Raw genomic sequence first — 17,545 nt, forward strand, 5'->3', positions numbered from 1 at the left:
CAGGTCCAATATAAATAAATGAAACTTCGTCTTTGAAATATTCAAATCAATTCAATTTGTTGACAGGCCATGTTGTTTTTTTCGTCAGTTGAAAAAAAATCTGATGATTGACTGTTGTTGACATTAATTTTCAATTAAACTGTTACTTTTTTTAGAAGTTGGCTTTGAAAATTTTACAAACACGAGCTATGAAAAATACTTAGCTTCATTCCATCGGTGTTACTTTAAACTCTCACCAGGCTGGTTTTTTGCCATTTTCGAGAAAATTATTCGAAGTAAAATTTTTGTAATAACCAGGTAAACTTGATGCTTACAATCTGAGGGTAGCAGTGGCAGAAAATCTTCATATAGATGAGTCATCTGAGTCCTTGAGCTGGATTCTTAGTGCGAATTTAGTTTTATCGCCAACACTTTTTGGATATGAGCTTTATGTATTTCTGTCGTTCTGCTTCTAAATGATAAGTTCGGTAATTTTGGACTTTCTTCGTCTGCTTGAGTTTGAAACAGACATACATTGCAGTGATTTATCTTGACCTAATCATATTAAGAAAGCGAGAACTTGCAAATCAGTAACGAGCAAAACACGTTTGAATATTCAAAACTATGAAAATCTGCTCTGCATAGAAATCTTTTCATTCTTTCTTCGAAGTCTGGAAGCGAAATTGACCAGTGTGGCTTGTTGTTTCCAAACCATGGAACGGCAGGAACAATATAAAGGATCATGGATTGTTTTAATGGAGGCAAATTAGCAATCGCCAATTGACCTCTGTCTATTGTCTCGCTTGGAAACCTTTACTCCATCAGAATGGAAATTAAACAGGCGATCAATTGTTTTCTCGGATGATCAAAACAATGTGGAGTTTTGTCTCAGTCATTTCATAGGGTTTCGCTCGAGCTGAAAACGTTTGGGTCGAGCAAGGTATTTGAGCGAAGAAAAAAAAACCGAGCGAAGTATACCACCAAGGAGTATTAATTTTACAAATTACAACAGTAAAAGAAAAACAATTGCATCTACGATGAGAGTTGCTGACAGCACAAAATATAAGCAGAGAAACGAATGTCCCACAATTCATTTCCTCCCGGAAAAAAATTAAATCTAATAATAAAATAAACAAGGTCCGGTGGGGAATCGAGTCCCAGAATTAAGTACAGAGGTGTCTGCGTTACCCCGAGGCCAATTCGGAGAAAATTTCCCCAACTTACTAGTGTTCAGTTTTTTTTTTTCAGATGTGTAATAAAAGTTGTTTACGTTAAATTTTTGTTCACGATTACAGATTTTTGCGCTTACAATTGTCAAAAAAAATACTGATCATTTTTGCCGTTAAGCCGTCGCAGAATGACGAACAAGACAGAAGCCAAAATCATTAAGGCTGAACAGATCTCACTTCAATTATCATTGAATTGCCTCCTAAAGCCATATAAGAGATCTCGGCGGAAAATTAAGCAGTACCAGTGGCAATGTCATGGTTTGAAAAATAACCTTACTAAACTGATTATGGAACGTCTGGTCTAGTGTTTGAAGAAATTTTCTAAAAAACCTAAAAATTTAGCTGAAGAAAAATCGATTGGAAATCAGAAAAGCTTTGAAAAGCTACAATGATTATACCATGTATCCAACATAACACAAACATAATCAAACATAAACTGGAAGGAAACTTAGTGCAACTTATTTGAGAATGGTTTATGGTATAGAGTTTTGTAAACATTTTTAGAAGTTTATCAGATAACGACGACTACGTCACTTTGACATAAAGATTGCAAAAATTTATCGCTACCAAAGAAATGAAACGTACATCAGCATCTGCACTCCTGAATACAGTTTTGGTTTCCAATTTTTTGATATGAACCATGTCAACGCCGTTCTGCACAAATCATGACTTTTCCCATATTCTTCATAGCTTGTTCTGTTACTGAAAGGTAACTGTCCCGATCGCTAGAGTGTAAGATTGAAGCTTTTCTTGCTACTTCATTTTCTTTGTTTAACAGAAATGAAATTAAATTCCCAAAATCTGGGGCACTGCCAATGGAGTGACATAATTTGTTTTGAAAAATTTTCAAGTTTTTCCCAGCTGTTGGCAAAACGTGTGTTTCGCGTGTATCTTTCTGTCTGAATCTGCAAAGTTTTTATTTTGACATTAAATTTATTTTTCAGAAGATAATTTGCCGATTCGAACAGCATTGCCGAAAACACCCAAAGTGGCTCAAAATATCTTGCTGGTTCACTGAGATAACTGATGGAATGCAAATAGCCGAGAAAGCAGTCTTGGTATACGCTGTTTGTGTCTTATCGAGGTAAGGTTGTTATCACAATTTTCTGCTGACATCATAAGAAGGCTAGAAGAGAAACTGAACATCAAGTAGCGAACGTAAAGATCTCCATCTATGATTCCCTCGAAATAACATTTCCAATGTAAAGCAATTGAAATTCAATTTCCTTGGCTTTGGAATATTCAAACTTTTTGAGATTCTTGACAGGCCATGTTATTTGTTTCATAAGCTGAAAAAAAACTGATGATTGACCGTTGTTGACATTAATTTTCAGTTAAACTGTTACTTTTTTTTAGAAGTTGGCTTTGAAATTTTTACAATCAAGAGCTACGAAAAATACTTGGCTTCATTCCATCGGTGTTACTTGGAACTCTCACCAGGCTAGTTTTCTGCCATTTTCGAGCCATTTTTTTAAGTAAAATTTTTGTAATACCCAGGTGAACTTGATGCTTACAATCTAAGGATAGCAGTGGCAGAAATATAGATGAATCAGCTGAGTCCTTGAACTGGATCCTTTGTATGATTTTAATTTACTTGCCAACGCTTTTTGGATATGTGCTTTATGTATTTCTGTCGTTCTGCTTCTAAATGATAAGTTCGGTAATTTTGGACTTTTTTCGTCTGCTTGAGTTTGAAACAGACATACATTGCAGTGAGTTATCTTAAACTGAATCTTATTAAGGAAGCGCGAACTTGCGAATCAGTCACGAGCAAAACACATTTGAATATTCAAAACTATGAAAATCTACTCTGCATGGAAATCTTTTCATTCTTCGAAGTCTGGAAATCAAATTGACCTGTCTGTCATGTTGTTTCCAAACCATGGAATGGCTAGATTATTGTTAAGGACCATAAATCGTCTTATTGGAGGCAAATTAGCAATCGCTAGACAAATCAGCCACTTCTGTCTATTATCTGGCTTGGTTATCTTTACTCCTTCAGAATTGAATTTAATCAGACGGTCAATCGTTTTCTCGGATGATCGAAACAATATGGAACTTTTATCTTATGGAACTTTTATCTTTTGTCATGTTATATGGAACTTTTATCTTTTGTCATGTTATATGGTTTTGTACAAGTTTGTACTGGTTTATTTTTTTCGATGTTTGCGAGAGCAATTTCCGTTAATTCGACCTAAAAATCTAGCTGCAACTCTTCGCCATAGCCGCACTGCTTGATTTTTCTTCGTTGTAGTACACACGAGTTTTCTTTTTAATGATTTGTAGCCAAGAATTTCGGTAACATTAGCAACCTTTCGAATTAGTTTGAACCAATTCTTTGCTTCTGCGTCAGCTGTCGCGTGAAGTCGTATGATCGCTTTAGCAACCACTAGAACATTCGAATCTGTTGCTTTCTGGAAAATTCAATTCAGTGTAATAAGTCAGAACTTAAATTTGTTTCTTAAATAATGTCTTCTAGGGATGGTCTCGGGATGATGTCATTTTATCTATAAGGATGTTAAGCACTTTTTCAAAGAAGCTGGAGGTAGAAGTCATGTCGTTAAGTTAGTTAAACTGACTTGTTGTGTCAATGGGTGGAGAACTTGTCTCGAAAATATTGTGTTCCGCTAAGAATTCTTTGAATCCCTACTTGTATCACTACGCCTCAAATCTGAGAGCAAATTTGTTTTGAAAACTGCATTATTTTATGGCCCTCTAGTTATCCCAATCCGTGCCGTCCGATGGGCGTTTCGTAAATAGAAGTTTTATTTTGCATCAAATTCGTATTTAGAAAAAGGGCAGACTTTAAAAAAAAACTTTCATCTTCAATCATCACGCAAACGCAAATTGAAACACGTTTGACATTTTCACGAGCCAATTACGGAAGAAAATAAATCTAGTATTCGAATGAAAAGTCTTTGCTGATTACCAGATAGCTGGAAAAGAGCTACAGAACTCTACGAAACTGATGGAAAATCATGAAAATTTGGTATGTGCTGTGAAAAATTTAGTGAGCATCCCCTTCCAGCCTCCTGAACTGCCTCACTCCAGTAACTACCGAGCAGCGTTAGTATTAACATTATTTTTCTATATGAACTGCGTTACTCCAGGACATACCAATCTGCGTTTTTCTACGTAAAATATTTACAAGAACACTTACCTCGTTCTAATGAATATCGTTCGTAAACGTTTTGTCCGGTATCTTGGGGGTTAATATGGGTTTTTAAAAATCAAAATCAGGATCATCATTTTGTTGGATATTTCTATAAGTGGGACGGTTCTTCTATTTGAGCAGGCATCTCTGTTTCGGATCTTCTACATATCAGATTTGCCACGAATTGATCACTACTGAGACAGAACACTGATTGTGTCTGGCATCTCTTTTCTTAAAGGGTATATGGATACAAGAAAAGTTTGCGAGACAAGAAAAGATCAGATTTAGCAACATGCGAACAGCTCCCAGGAAGCAAGATTAATGTCCAACTGCCGGATCCGATCTCAAGTTTGCTAAGCAAATTGCCAAAATTGTAGAAAATGGCATTTTACGACTCCAAAACGGAATTAGGAATCGAATTTTTCAAGAAAGTTAAGAAAAAACTACTGGAGCCACCAAATATACAAAGTCAACAGCAGATGAGGAAAATAGTAACATTCTTAGCTCTCAACATGAAGAAAGTTCATCGGATCTTATCATATCGATCTACCACAAATGTAAAAATGAGAGCACGGTTCCATTGACACTCTTAACACCGCCACTGATACAAAAATCAATAATCGAGTCCAATGAACCTTCAGCTCCATTTCAAGAAACATTGAATAACGTGAAAGAACACGCTAAATGAAGCAAACTAGAAAAGACAATCTTTTTATGGTTGTTTCATTATTTGACCTGAGAAACGATCTCGAGGCCCAGTTGGTGTTTACGCCTACAAGCTAAATTTACTGTAAGCAAACAGAAGATGGGAACTTGAGTACCAGTAAATACCATGAGGAAAGAAACAGGAAGTAACATTTGAACGAAAATAATTTATTCCGGAAGAGGATCGATGATCAAAACAAAATGACCGAATGTTACTGATAACTTTGTTAAAGAAATTTGGTAAGTGAAAACAATATCATATACTCTTGGTTTATAGAAATTATAAAATCACTCGAGAGATATCCGCGAGAGTGATTATTCAATAAAAGCCTCTGCCTACAACTTTTGATTAGTCATCTGAAGCTTCTGAGGTATACCGTCCTGCGAACAACGACATCCGATATATCTTTCGGGTACTAGATTCTCCTCGTCATTTGGAAAGAGTTCCTGTCATAGCAAACCTCAAAAAGAGAAGTCTTCAGAGGCCTGATAGCAAAGTTTTGGGATATGACACATATTTTTCATATATAAACAATTTCTACGTTCTTTATCTGTTTGAAGCACCGGAGGAGCGTCACATATCTAGTTAAAATGAAAATCGCCCGATCAAATGCCCATGACATTTAAGTGACAAACCTAGGAAACGGCCCATGAGTTGGTAGTCGTCTTAAAATGAATGCAAAGGTGCGCTTGAATTTTTTGAAGGAACCAAACAGTTAACAATTGAAATGATGATTTGGTGGTTTCGCCGAAGAAACCTGGGAAATGAAAGCGGAAGATGTCTCCGGGCAACTATCAACATCGGAAGAAGGGCCTTTCAAGCGAATTTTGTTGTCAATGCTTGGTTTGGCTTAAATAGGCAATCTATAGTAATGAAGAAGAAATGAGATTGAACGCAGTTTGTTCAACCGGTATCGTCCAACCCTCGTATTCAACACGATGCCATTCATCGATTGTCGTCGATCGAAAATTTCACGAGTGGGACTTTCCGCAAATTCTATTCCGTAGTTTGTTTATATTTACATCTCATATAGGTCGATAACTGAGTCAACAGAAAGTTAAGAGAAAATTGAGATATTTTGAAGGAATTTTTTTTTCCAATTTTTTTGAATGGTTTCGTATTTTTGAAAATATTTCGTAGTTATCGGGAATACTCTGTATTAGTATACAATAAGCGGCTATCCTTTTTTTTGAAATTGTACATCACTGGTGTCTTCAGGCAACCCACTGAATGCTTAATTTTGATTCTTTTGTACTTGGAGTTGTAATCGACATTCTCTCTAAATTATCATCCTTATATCAAACTCATCCTTATTGATGTTTCTAAAGTATTCGTTTAGGCTGTTGTAGTACTCTGAAGCGAAAAATTATATGGTTTCGTATGAAGTCTTTCTATTTCTCGATTAGTTCATGACTTGTGGAAAGAATCATTTTCTATCAGCCGCAGCATTTCTGAACTACGAAAACTTTTTCTTCCGGTTTTTTTCTAGATGTATGATGGATTCCAGGAGTCTTTTTCATTTGTTACACACTTGCAAGAAATCAGTGCTGTTTTGTGGCGCTAAATGTCCCAGAAGTTCCGTGGGAGCTCTAAGCTTCCGTAGATTTGAGTCAGACAACATATCTAGAGAAAAGCGAATTGAGAAAAGCAGGAACTACAAGCCTTTCAAATGGGAGGAGCGTAACCAATTTTACTACCCTAAAATGGACGACAGTTCGAGTAAATTGAATGAGATTCTACAGAGGGATACGCCACTGCAGTTTGAAGAAAATGAGAAGAGATGTGCTGAATTTTATTTTGGTATGCAGGTTAATTTTTATCTTTGTCATTAGTTTCTAATAATATCTTTCGCCCATCCTTATTATAGATCCATCTGCGAAATATTTAATCCATTGTTTAGGTTTCGCTGTATTTTTCACAATCAACTTGTGGATGAGGGGTGGGAACTATGTGGTAAAGAAATTTAGAATGTTTCAAGCAGGGGCGGATTTAGGGGGGGGGGGGGGCGTTTTGCGGACGCCCCCCCCCCCCCCCCATAGGGATTCGACCCCATGCCGACCCAAAGGGTCCCCCCTTTGGTACTTTTTAAGAAAAAAGAAATCAATTTTTGGTGACGGACCCTTAAATTTTTCCAAAGGCGCTTTCGGCGCCAATATATACTAACTTTGAGAGGGGACGCGCGCCAAAAAAAAACGCGATTTTTTTTTTGTGAAATTTTTCCAAAAAGTGCCCAAAAACGGCTTTTTTGACCTGTTTTTTCAAAAACTTGCCTGCGGCGTTAACAATTTGACCAAAACAGCTTTAGGAGAGCTCCGAAGATCATTTTGGCCGACCTAAAAAAAGGATTTTTTTAAAAATCCCCCCACCCCCTCGAGAAAATCATAGATCCGCCCCTGGTCCCTGGTTTCAAGAGCTTGAAACCCGTATTCTTAATTGTTTTGTGTTATACGGGCTAAACACCTGAGGTTACGATGTAATGCATGAAAATAAATCTGCTCGCGTAAGGTTTAATTGTTCTGCTGGTCACACGTTTCTTTACAACATATGCCAGTTTTGTTCTTTCCTATGCTATCCCCGTCCTCCTAGCATATTATAGTACAAAAAGTCGTGTAGAAACGGCTATTTTTTTTGTTTTTAAGCTGGGAAAATACTGAAAAAGAGAAGACGTTTTGTCTTGTGTATACAGTGATGTCCATTAAAAAATTGAAATTTAAATTCAAATTGTTGAGGAAAATTGTTGGCTTCAATTTAATTTTTTTTAGCAATATAAGTTTTTCTGATGTCTGGTTTTCGCATTTTGTCTGCCATTTTTTGGGTACTTTTCGCAGTTTTCAAAAAGTAAATAGAAAAGAAATTTTTTGGGCATATCTATTTGCAACAAAAGCTAATCAATTTTGTCGTAAAACTTAGATTGTTTGCTTTTTCCTCGGAACTGTGCAAAGTGAAATAAATTGACATTACTAATCTGAGTTCTTTGGCGTCAGATCCAATACCGCGCGAACAATTCAATTTTTTTTTTTCAATTTAAATTGTTCCATTTAATTTAAATTTTTTCATTTGAATTGAGTGGGCTCATAATTTCACATTCAAATAAATTGAAATTAAAAAAATATATATATTTTTAATGGATATCACTCTGTGTATACTATTTCCAGCAGATTTTTCTGATGGTGTGAAATTTGTCATTGAGCTGATGAAAAATTTGAATCAAAAATTTGGCGACCCTGATAAAGTGGGAGCATAAGTAGTCTGAACTTGTATTATATAAATTTTTCAATGATCGGAAAGTCAAATACGAGATTCTCTTCTACAATTTCTGGAAGTTAATTTCGTTCTCTTTTTAGCCAGAAGCAATGTGCCTTTTTCGCCCAAGAAGCTCTTCTACTTTTGCCACCTTGTACGCAACATGTGGATAGAAGACGCCTTTGCTCAGCTGTCTGTGTTGCCCTTGAAGGGAGCTAGAATCATAGAAGAAACACTGCAACATGCCCAGGCTAGTATCAAAGAGTACTTTTTATAGCCTCTTTCGTTTTGCAATATGTTTTAATTTTAATCCATTTGAATTTGGATAGTGGTGGGGGAGGGGGGTTGAAGTACATGATATTTATAAATAAATGCGCTAAATCCGTCTAGCGAGGATTTTTTTGAAAGCTAACAAGCTTGTGTGAGAACTCCTACAGAAAAGTATCCTGCTAAATTCTAGACATCCCCTAAAATACTATAGCCACCCTTCCTGTTTAAAGCCACCTACAGCAAATTATAGCCACCCCCTAATAAAAAAATCCTACGGTTTCCCATACTAGTCCGACAAAATTCCTGTTGAACTTTGTCGGCATCTCTTTCCCTCAAATTGATTTTCAGATCTCTCCCAACACACAAAAAACTCTATTTTGCCAGGAGTTTCAAATACAACCCGCCTAAGATGACGTTTTCTGGCGCGAGATCATTCCTTAAATTTCGTGTGTTCAGGCGCGTTTAGAAAAATAATTGGACTGGTTATTCAAAAACGGCTGTACATGGTACTTAATGAGGGACCCTTTAGGTGGTCAGGGGTCGGATAACCGATAGGGTCAGTCCCTTGTTCAGCTTCTACATTGACCCTTCTAATTTTTCTGGAATACTACTTTGTAAATGTTATTTCAGATGAATTTTGCCGTTACAAGTCGTAACAGCAAGAGTCATTTAATATAGAATTTAAAAAACTATTTAAAAATCAATTGTGGTGCTTGAAAAGATACTGCTTTCATTATATGCAAATTAGCGGAACTGCACCGTTTAATTTACGATAACAAGTTGCTCACGGTAACAAGTTATATTTCTTTCCCCTGCTGTTTTGTTCCTTATACAATTAAGTCTCATTGTGTCAACGTTTAGGAAAAGCGTTTAGAAAAATAATTGGACTGGTTATTCAAAAACGGCTGTACATGGTACTTAATGAGGGACCCTTTAGGTGGTCAGGGGTCGGATAACCGATAGGGTCAGTCCCTTGTTCAGCTTCTACATTGACCCTTCTAATTTTTCTGGAATACTACTTTGTAAATGTTATTTCAGATGAATTTTGCCGTTACAAGTCGTAACAGCAAGAGTCATTTAATATAGAATTTTAAAAACTATTTGAAAAAATCAAGTGTGGTGCTTGAAAAGATACTGCTTTCATTATATGCAAATTAGCGGAACTGCACCATTTAATTTACGATAACAAGTTGCTCACGGTAACAAGTTATATTTCTTTCCCCTGCTGTTTTGTTCCTTATACAATTAAGTCTCATTGTGTCAACGTTTAGGAAAAGCGTTTAGAAAAATAATTGGACTGGTTATTCAAAAACGGCTGTACAGAGTACTTAATGAGGGACCCTTCAGGTGGTTAGGGGTCGGATAACCGATGGGGTCAGTCCCTTGTTCAGCTTCTACCTTGACTCTTCTGATTTTCTGGAATAATACTTTGTAAATGTTATTTCAGATGAATTTTGCCGTTACAAGTCGTAACAGCAAGAGTCATTTAATATAGAATTTAAAACTATTTGACAAAATCAAGTGTGGGTGCTTGAAAAGACACTGCTTTATTATTTGCAAATTAGCGGAACTGCACCATTTAATTTACGGTAACAAGTGCTCTGGCAACAAGTTATTATTCTACGGTAATTGCTACGGTAACAAGTTATTTTTCTTTCCCCTGCTGTTTTGTTCCTTATACAGTTAAGTCTCATTGTGTCAAAGTTTAGGAAAAGCGTTTAGAAAAATAATTGGACTGGTTATTCAAAAACGGCTGTACAGAGTTCTTAATGAGGGACCCTTTAGGTGTTTATGGGTCGGATAACCGATGGGGTCAGTCCCTTGTTCAGCTTTTACATTGACCCTTCTGATTTTTCTGGAATACTACTTTGTAAATGTTATTTCAGATGAATTTTGCCGTTACAAGTCGTAACAGCAAGAGTCATTTAATATAGAATTTAAAAAACAGTTTGAAAAAATCAAGTGTGGGTGCTTGAAAAGATACTGCTTTCATTATATGCAAATTAGCAGAACTACACTATTTAATTTACAGTAACAAGTTGCTCTGGCAACCAGGTATTTTTCAACGGTAATTGCTATGGTAACAAGTTATTTTTCTTTCCCCTGCTGTTTTGTGTCTTAAACATATAAGTCTCATTGTGTCAACTCATTTAGTAAAAATTGCTCAGTTTTTTTAGCTTTAAATATGTGTCTTCTTCACACGTAACCTACATGAAACCACTCATTTCAGTGTCAAAAATTTATGTTTATATCACCTGGAGAAAAGAAAATAGACCGCTTAATAAAAACGTGGTTGATTTACAGTTGGTTTTTACCTGGCTGGTTTTTTCTCTAGTAAGGTTGCCTTTTTAGACTGAAAACCTGAGTCTCGTCCTTCTTGTTTTTTTGTGAATAATTTTCGTTCCAGATTTTTCATAAACCGTGAAACTGTTTCTAAATATTTTCGATTGCCATTTTTGTTTGTATCAATATAGGTGCTGATAGTAAAAATTCCACTATAAATTTGCAAGTTGAAGTTTAAATCTGAGAATGCCCATTTGTTTTTATTTTTCCAGATGTCGTTTTCTTAATTACACTTGCGAAGCAAAGTGTATTTGTACGAACTTTATTTTTTTCCAACCTAGTTCGCAGAAATTGGTGCCACTTTTGGGGCACCTTTACATCTTTTTGATAGCATGTGATTTGACAGTTGATTAGTAAAAAGGTAAAACAGCTGATGCATTTTTAAATCATCAAATGAACCGAAAAAAAATTGTTTCAAACAGCAGTGCAATAGTAAAAAGCTAGATTTCAGAAATTTTTCAACTCAAAGTATCTTGCAATTTTTTTTGAAATGCATAATTTAAAAATAATTTGGTTTTATACTTTCCGATTTTTTACATGCAAAATTGTGTCTTTTTGTATTTGGTGCTACTTTTGCTGCATCGAATTGACAGTTTTTTTAGCATATGTAGCTGCGTTATTGGTGGCTATTTTTTGGACATTTGAAGCATCCGTGGCTGAGTGGTTAGTGCGTGAGACTCGTATTTGCTAGCTCGCAAATTCGAATTAGCCGAGTTTTTGCTAATTCGAAGTTTATTTCTGCTTTTTCTTATTTCACTTGATAGAGCTGCTTTTTGGCCTTGTTCTTGGAAGTGTTTGCGAAGCCCAACTTCGCCTCTGTGTTAATTTTTGTAGTACTTGCTCCTCGAAGTTTTGATTTGATTTTTTAAGAGTAATGATCTACTCTTACATACTACTCTTATAGAGAATAGAGAACTACTCTTATAAAGAATGAGTACTCTTGTATAGTTCTTAGTGATTTTCTGTGTTTTTTTTAAAGTAAAAAGTCTTGAAGTTTGTTCTGGCCCAGTTTTGATTTTTCGCGGTTTGTCGTTTTTAAATCCATTTCTTTTTCTTTGTTAAAAGGTAAACAAATTCTTCTATCAAACAGCAAAAGTTAAAGGGTTATGAAAAGCGAGATCGACTTCTTATATCAAAAATTGAGTTTACTTATCAGATTTCCCGGGGAAATAATAATTTTCATTATTGATCCAATTCGTTTAGTTTGATCAAAAAAGAACCAATCATAAATTGTTTGTGAAGCTCAAAGAGCTATAAGGACTTTTGTTTTTTTTCCTTGAAGTTCGAAAAATTACGATTTTTTAAAATAAATCCGTAGTTAATTCTCTAAAATTCGAAATTATAATTTTTTCTAAAAACAATTGAGTTTTCTTTACTGTTTTCTTGCTGTTTACCCCTGCGATAAGACTAATAATTTCCAAAACTACTGAATGTTTAATAAATTTCAAAACTTTATGAAGATTTTTATGACCGAAAGTTTTGTTTTAGGCTCAAACAGGTTTTGGCCCAAATTCGTTGCCGCTCGGTTGCTTATTTTAAATTAGTTTTTCATGTTACTTATGAACTTCTTTTTGTACAACCTGGAAGATTTTGCAGCTGTTGTTTTTTCAACTTCGTTTTCAGATTTTTTCTTGCATCACTTCTACGCTTCACCGCTGTGTCAAAAACGTGGCGGAGGGATGAAAAGCATGAGACTCAAAATATTATGCATAACACACTGAAGTTTAAAGGAAAGTTTGCAGAATTTTGTTGAAACATTTTTCTCATTTTCTATTTTCGTTCCTTTTCATCAGCTGGTTGAATTACTTGGGCTTTGTCTGACTGTGCTGCTTTCCTTTTAGAAATTAGCAGTAGAGGAGCACCACATTGAGTTCAAGTGGAACCTTCACGTGGCTCTCTGTGCAGCCCAGAGAAGCAAGCTCGAAAAGGGCATCAAACACCACTTCAAATGTTAGTAATACAGTAGCAACTAAGCTAGGCATTTTCAATTCATCGCATTTTTTTTTTCATTACGTTTCTTGCCTTCATGATTTTTGCTTTGGATTGCTGCTGAACGCGTAAAAATATTGTTTAAGCATGCAGTACAAAAATATGTCTGCAAATTAACTGTTTTTTCAATTTCGAATTTCTTTTGTCAATGGGGAAGTGTTGAATTCAAAAGATGAGTTTTAAATATCTGATTGGCAATGTGAACACTGTGTTGAATGAGTATTTGAAACTGCATGCTCATAATGAAATCTTCTGAAAAAACATTAACTAATCCAAGAAAAAAGTCTTGATCTCAACCTGAACCAACTACTCCAAGCTTTGAAAGAAAGAGCAGTCTAATCTCGAGATTTTCTTGGTGCTAATTAATGTACAAGTCGTGTGCGCACTATTGTGAACAATAATTCCTGCAGCTGTCTGCAGGTTCGGCTCGGAATATTGTTTTTGACAGTTTTTGCGGGCTAAATTGGCGACGTTAAACAAATCTTAAAGCGCTAACTATGGAAAAAGCGGCAATGATTCCGTTTGCAAATAAATGGTATGATTCTTTTTCAGTTCCGGAAGACGGATCCAATGAGTTTGGTCACACTAAGCGGAGGTACTCTAACATCCAACTACTGTTGAGAGAGGGGCCTCCGTGTTCAGATTTCAAACGAGTTGACGGGTATGAGAGAGAACAGTTCTTCTTGGATAAGTTAAGGAAGAGGAGAATTCTCCATTCTTGGTAGAAGAAAGTTTTTTATGACAAATCAGACGAAGGAAACGTGAAGAATGAAGTGGAGCTGTCCGCATTGATTGAAAATTAATTTGATTTTTTGATGCCCAAAAAATAGAAATTTAAAACTTAAATTCAACCAAATTTTGGTGTTTTATTCATGGTCAACATTAAAATTAATTTGTTTGCCAGGCCAAGTAACGTGCTTAGTGTACATCTAACATTTAGTTGTTTTGAAAGCCAGCTCGTAAAATAGTTATTAAATAGTAGTGGACGAAATGATACTTTGGTCTCTTAGGTGTTTTTTCATGATACGGGTTCGAAAAAAGTGAAGATCGTTTTCTGTCGAGAAAAACAGGTTTGAATTTTTACCATTCTGATTTGTGTACTGTTGAGAAATTGACTGACTTTCATGCCTTTATTTCGAAATTTTGAAAATTGATAATTTGAAAATTGATTACTCAAGCAAAATTGCGTGGGTAGGGTTACACGAGTTGTCCACTTTTTCCAACCCAAGAAGCTTTATTGCAAAGTTTGGCTTTAAGTTAAAAACAATGGAAGTTTTTTTTTCATGTTATCAATTTTTTTTATTTCTGAATATTTTGCTGATCTTTTTGATACCTAATACGATGCTAAAAACTCCAAAAACTAACTTCACTTGAATACAACTAAATTTTCGAGGCTTAAATTAAGCATAAATAAGCTAACGTAAGCCTGCTCACTCGCTCGCAATTAGACGAAAAAAAAAATTAAAACGGTTTTTCTCAACAGTAGAAAAAAATGTCATTTGAATCACGATTGAAAGGCTTTCATTATGATATATCGCTCAACCCATTCCCATAATTATTTTTAGTGTCTGATTTTGCGTGGAAAACAAAAAAGAAAAACTGAAACACACCCGACTAAAAAGTTCCTCCCCCCATTTTCAATGGTCGGAACAAAAAAGACGCTTGTGTGTGCGTGTGGAGTATCTGTGACCGACTTAACTCATGATAGGATGATAATTGCACTACCGTGAAATTTATCATGTGTGTGTTAAGGCCTCCCTACGATCAATGATAATGAAAGTTTTCCTGACGTGGAAATTGAGATAAATGTCGAATTTCGAATTATTAGCACATTCTTTTTTGTTTAGTAGCATGTTTTTAACCCGTATTTTACTTGTCTAACAGTACATGTAATATTTTTTACTTGTTCAATAGTTTCGCGTCTTTTATAAGTAAGAAAACATAATACGTGTGCAAGAATAAATAGTCTTTTTTTCTTATTTCGAACCAGTAAATAAATAAAACACCTAACATACAATTCGGTTTTTGAGATTAGGCACCGGGTCAATAAAGGCGAAACAGCTATTGCGTTGATGAAACAAGCTATATCCGCTTTATTAAGAAAATGTTCTGCCTTTTCGAGCTTCCGAGAACTGATTAGATAAGCTTTTGGATGCGTCTGGTTCGTGTAAAGATCTGCTGTTCAAAGTCACTTTGGCTCTTTTTCTCTCCCCCCCCCCCCCCCATACCAGCTCCCATAAGCATCAGTTTTATGGTGTAGCGAGGGGTTTATACAAGGTTAAACACAAGAACAAGTTTCTTTGTCATGACCTAATTAGTTCGGATGCCAATTTTTCTAACTTCGGACAAAAAGATCACACTTATAATTTTGATTAATGCTTAAACATGTATTTAGTGGTTGAGATTTGTAAGATAGGTTTTGCGTAATTTTTGGATTTTCTTTTTGGCGTTTTATTTTGGTTGCCCGACCACAAATTTTGTTTCAAAAGACGAACAACATATAGATTTAGTATGAATGATGTTGTCTGGTTGGCCTTCGGTGAATGTGCAACTTTTTGAGAGTTATCTCTGAAAGGAAAAGTAATTGTGTTTTCTTCGTTGATCCCGACCTTTGGTCTTGGGTGTTTTTTGGTCAATAGAATTGCGAGAACCTCAGCGAGCGCTTGTTGGCTATCGAGGTTAGTATCATTTTAAAGCTATTTCAGTCAATGTTCGGATTCTGTTAAAAGTGTCTGTTTCGAGAAATATGGTTCGAGGGAATAAATTTTTTGTTAGGGAAAAGCTTTTATAGTTGGTCGTTAAAACTTGTTTTGTTTTGTGGTTTGAGTCAGGATCTCATTCAACTTCAATTCCAGTTCCTTTGCTAATAGGAAGGCAAATGTCGCTCTCAAATAATGAAGTGCCTTTTCAAAAAAGGACATTAATTGCAGATTTCCTATTTGGAAATATAGCCAACTGACAGTTGGAAAAGAGTAATGAACGCAGGAACTCACCTTCCTGCGGAAACGATTAATTGAACTCACTTGTTTTTCGAAAAAACTTAACTTTAGAATTTCAAAGAAAAAAGAGGCTCCTCAAGCTATTTGAATTTCTAGAACGGTGTTTTTTTGATAAAATTATTGCAATTTGAGAAAACTGGATCAAAAGATTAATTTTTTATTCCGATATGAAATCTGAAAATTATTGGATTTTACCGTCTTTTTGATTGAAAAATTGAACTGATCTTAAATAGAAATCAATAGTCAAACCGCAGAAAATCTAATTAGAGTCTGAACAAATTTTCAGGCTTTTCCTGAAAAAAAAACATCACTACATTCGTCGAGACTCATAAGATAATCAGTCCAGTTCTTTGAAACTAACTTGCCAACTGTTTTTTTTTTCAGCTTTTTTCAACAGCTTTGGCTCTGTTTATAAATAAAAAACGGTATTTTTTTTGCCGGTTTTACTTATAGATGGCGGAGAATATTTCTGAAACAAAAACGGTTTTATCTAACAGGTCCACATTTTCCAATTGCTTCTATGCGACCTAATAATTTAACACAAAGAAAGTTAAAGTTAACCAAATTGTTTAATTTAACTATTAAGAGTTTTCTTGGAATAATACTTGTTTATCTCGCTGGTTGATTTAACATATGATAATGAAGTAAATTTGATATTTTAAAACGTTATAAACATCTGAGTCTTGGTTTTTATAACTAGCAAAATAAATCAAATCATTAAATTGAATTGATTCATAATTTTGATTGACAAATCCTACGACTGAATCAACATTAACATGAAGGAGTTCTTTTTTGCATGCGGAAAAAGTTCAGTTTAGCAAATCAGCGAATGCGAGAATTAACTGGCAACAAAATTCCAGTGAGTTCTGTGAAATTTTCCATATCAGCCTGGTAAAGTTGAGTAAGTTCAGTGGCCAAATTCTCGTCCAGTGGTTCGTGTTCCCTCCCTTTACCCAAAGCACCACACCCAAACCACGATTTGTGACAATAAAATCTCCCGTCGGGACGAACCTCGAAATGATCTTTGCGAAAGTAGTCTTTGATTTGGAGAAATTTTTCGACATCGTTGAGGGAAACGGCTGGATTTTGATGTCTGAGTTTGTGTCCGTCTAGAATTAGAAACTGAGACTTTTCGAAGTATTTGAGCCATTTGGCCATGTAGTGTCCGTATTTGCTGAATACAGTGTAAATATTGGGCTCGGATGATAGACGGAATGCCTGTTCCCGGTCTAAGTTAGCCCAGTTGTAATACTGTAATTAGGCTCTTTTTACTTTTGCATCAATTTTTAGGAATCGATTAATGTAAATTAAACTTTTACAGAGGTCATGACGATTTTTTTTATAGGAAAAGTCTTAAATTTTGTTCAGGCTGAAATTTACTTTTTCTCGGTTTGACTTTCAATTTCTTTTGAAGTTCAGTTTTGAAAATGGAAGTTAATTTTCAGATTTCCAAGCAAAATAGAAAATTTACTTGTTGATCCAATTGGGTTAGTTTTATCAAAAAAGCGCCGGCCATAAATTTTTGTAGAAATTCCTGGAGCTTTAAGGGCATCTATTTTTTCTTTGAAGTTTGAAAATTGAAGTTTCCTCAAAAAACAAGTCGGTATTTTTTCTGTTTCTCTGAGCTCATGAC

General features: G+C 35.3%; 1 long non-coding RNA gene across 1 annotated transcript; it reads left to right on the forward strand.

Annotated features, from left to right (window-relative positions):
* Positions 1–12,763: 12,763 nt before the first annotated feature.
* On the forward strand, positions 12,764–13,757 carry LOC134846370 (uncharacterized). Its single transcript, XR_010162794.1, has 2 exons — positions 12,764–12,874; positions 13,466–13,757. It is a non-coding gene; the product is annotated as an uncharacterized LOC134846370 (long non-coding RNA).
* The last annotated feature ends 3,788 nt before the right edge of the window (positions 13,758–17,545 follow it).

The sequence above is a fragment of the Symsagittifera roscoffensis genome, chromosome 5 (assembly GCF_963678635.1).
Source record: "Symsagittifera roscoffensis chromosome 5, txSymRosc1.1, whole genome shotgun sequence".
In the NCBI taxonomy this organism is placed as follows: Eukaryota; Metazoa; Xenacoelomorpha; order Acoela; family Convolutidae; genus Symsagittifera; species Symsagittifera roscoffensis.